Raw genomic sequence first — 3406 nt, 5'->3', positions numbered from 1 at the left:
TACTAAAAAAGGGAGGTTTAAATTACACTAGACCTGCATTTATTTAAGCTCTCTGCCCCTTTATGGTTTTAAGCCCATTTAAAGATACACCTGTGAGTGGAGGGGGGAAAAACATCTTCAGGTTTTTCTTTCAGGCCTTTCTCACATTATGATAGAGTCACCATTGAGCCCACTTATGGGAACGGTGCCACTGGTTCTTCAAAAGCTTTGGGATCAGTCCTCACTAAGCAATGTTGAGGAAGATGGTAGGTAGAAAAGTAAAAATTCATAGAGCAGAGGATTGAATACGTAGATGTTAATATTTACAAAGAACAAGTCATAGAAAATCTATGGTTTCTGGTAGCATATTTTTCAGCCTCTGTAGGATGGGAAGCTACCTATTCTTTACTATTTTCCCTAGTACTAGCTTTTCACGAGTTTATAAACCAGTATGAGTTTGTAGATGCTGAATTAAGGATTATTTGTTCTCTTGTAGTGACTGGCATTTACTCCACTGTGATGTTGTTGATACGATAGACAGTATTGAAATTATCACCCAAACTCAAGAACTCTTTGTGGATGATTCTCCCCTGGATTTGGCTGAGCGAGCTCTGCACATCAGAGTTTTACATGTGAGATAAACTCTGCTGCTGTAATCCCAAAGTTGTAACTCTCTCTTGAGAAAGAAACGCTGCTTCTTGTCTTGATATTTAAAGGGAAAGGAGGTTTGGTTTTATGCTGTCAGCTAGCAAGAATCCATGAGTTTTAGTCTCTGTGAATTCTTGTTTCTGTAGATGATTATCAGATTCCTGTAATTTGTGAAGTGGCATTTTTGCAGAATTAGAACTGTCCCTTGAATATTATAAGATTGAAGTTTGCAACCAAGTTATGGCCCCTGGTGGATCTGACCTTCTTCCAGTGGTCTGGAGGTGGAGACGGCCACTTTGAGAGCAGAGCAGGTGGGACAGAGCGATCTTGTCTCTGTCAGAGTGTCCTTCTGAATAGCCTTCCAGCTAGATCCTGTGTCCCGGTATGTGCCCATGCTCTTCCCCAGCCATGACCAACCTGATTTGTAGTAAAAGAGACTGTAAAGGCAAACAGGAGTTTTGCAGTCTGAGTCTGAGTTTCTGCAAATGCTTTAACTTCTCAGAGTAGTCAGTTGGGCTCTCTGAGGACATCCGTATCCTCTTATAATAAATTTAAAATCTTGAAAGAATTCCTATAAAAGAACAAAGATGTTCACAAGCGAGCTGCAACTGGTCTTTGTAATTGTACTATATCTTGTGGAAGATGGATTTTTAGGTAATAAGAAAATGAAAGCTCGATTGTAAAACTCACACATTTGTTTGGGGTGGTTTTTTTGATCAGGATCATACTGCTCCTTTAAAATATAATTGCACCCATTAAGTTGGCAGTGGGCATCTAACTCTTAAGGCAAAGGCAGACCGTGTCTTTTCAAGTGCACTGATTTGAAAATTGAAATTGGCTTTTCTCTGTTTGATGGGCTGCTCTCTAAATCAGAGTAATTAACTAAACTAAAGATTAACAACAGAGAGTGGGCCTCAGAGCTTGGAAAGCATGTGTCATGATTGCCCTTGTGCCACTTTTGTGCTGCTCGCTGAACTATTTTTGTTGGAGAGCGTTTGGATTTTAGAATTAGTTTTTACATGATACTGGATACTTTGGAGGATGAATAATGAGAGCCTTTCTGCTTCAGTCACTAATTCCTATCCAGAGGAGTTTCACAGTGACCATAAGTGCTGGCTGCCTCCTGGCTGTCCTCCATTCTGCACTGAAATCTGTTATTGGCAGCAGAAACATCTCTCTGGTACAGAAATTACCACCACCAGCACTCTCATTGCTCTAGGACAAAGCGTAATGCAAACTTCGGGTTTCCGAGCCAAGTGCTTTTGTTATTAATCTACAGATTAATAACTTTTGATAATAGAGTTGTGTTTCTTAATGAAAACTGTGTTACCGCCATTAGTTGCTGTTGTTGGTTCTCAGGAGCAAACCACATGTTTTATTTCGGGTTTCACTGTACCCAGGAGACAGGTGGATACTGGAACTGAAGTGAGAGTATGTGATCCCTGTGTGATCATGACAGGAGTTTATGACACAGACAACACTAAAGTGTATTTATCTGATGTGAGTATGTGTTTAGTTAACAAAGAGCAGCTGCCAAAGGGAGTGCCATGATGAATTGTGTTAGAGATAGTTAGCACTAAGATATTTAGCACTAATAAGGAAATGAGAGAGAGAAGGAGATTAACCCTTGTGGTGTTGCTTCAGTCTCTCTCACACACACACACACACACACACTTCTATTCACATTTCATTCTCTCCTCACCGTGTTACAAACCTCTACAGAAACACATGATTCTGTGAGTGTTTGTGGAAAAGGCATTGGGTTTTCCTTGAAAGGAGACACAACTTTCAGAGATCTTTGTCACTTTGCAGCACCTGAGAGTAAGTCTCAATAACCATTTCTCTAAGGAGCATTTTGAAGAGCTCCTGTCTTCTCATAACATAACTCATAACTCTTAGCATAGAGTTCAGCCCCTTTCAGCCCTGGGAGGCTGCTCTAAGGTCTCCCCGGAGCCTTCTCTCCTCCAGCTGAACTCCCCAACACTCTCAGCCTGTCCTCACAGAGGGTGTTCCAGCCCCCCGAGCATCTCCATCGCCTCCTCTGGCCCTGCTCGAGCAGGTCTGTGTCCTTCTGCTGTTGGTGCCACCAGAGCTGGACCCAGCCCTGCAGGGGGCGCTCACCAGAGTGGAGCAGAGGGGCAGAATCCCCCCCCCGCCCCCCCGCTGTCCACTCTGGGTGCAGCCCAGTTGTTCTGGTAACTGAGGCACAGCGTTCACTGCAGCACAGCCCAGGATTTCTCAGCTGTCACCCCCATCCTACTGACTGTCCAACATCCAGCTGGAGCAGGTGACAGTGCCCCAGGCACAGCCTCCCTCTGTGAACAGCCGATGGCTTCCTGCCCAAAGTTAGGGGCAGAGATCACCCACCTCTCCCTGCTTCAAAGGGGCTCACTGTGCCTCCATCTCCCCTGCAGGAAAGGCACAAATTGATGCCCAAAATGCAGCCACACCAGCATTGATTTATGGCTGTGAAATCTTCTAGTAGGGCTTAGAGCCCACAGGACAGCTGGTACAAGGGCCTTCTGGGCTCTTCTCTCCCTCTTTTGGGGAGGAGTGGCTGAAAGCTGCCAGTCAGGGAGGGACCTGAGGGGGGATGTTGATAATGAGCCAGGAGTGTGCCCAGGGGGCCAAGGAGGGCAACGGCATCCTGGCTTGTACCAGCCCTGGCGTGGCCAGCAGGGACAGGGGAGGGATCTGAGCCCTGGGCTCGGCACTGGGGAGGCCGCCCCTCGATTCCTGCGTTCAGTTTTGGGCCCCTCACCCCAAAAAGGCCATTGAA

The 3406-nt window shown here is 45.6% G+C and overlaps 1 long non-coding RNA gene across 1 annotated transcript in view; it reads left to right on the top strand.

The window, feature by feature from the left end:
• The first annotated feature begins 2034 nt into the window (after positions 1-2034).
• Positions 2035-3406, top strand: part of LOC113488765 — a 2818-nt gene continuing 1446 nt past the window's right edge. Inside the window, exon 1 of the long non-coding RNA XR_003399972.1 lies at positions 2035-2127. This is a non-coding gene — a long non-coding RNA (uncharacterized LOC113488765). The remainder of the gene's footprint in view (positions 2128-3406) is intronic.

The sequence above is a fragment of the Athene cunicularia genome (assembly GCF_003259725.1).
Source record: "Athene cunicularia isolate RWA chromosome 25 unlocalized genomic scaffold, athCun1 chr25_part2, whole genome shotgun sequence".
Lineage (NCBI taxonomy): Eukaryota > Metazoa > Chordata > Aves > Strigiformes > Strigidae > Athene > Athene cunicularia.
This window is presented reverse-complemented; position numbering and strand designations above follow the sequence as displayed.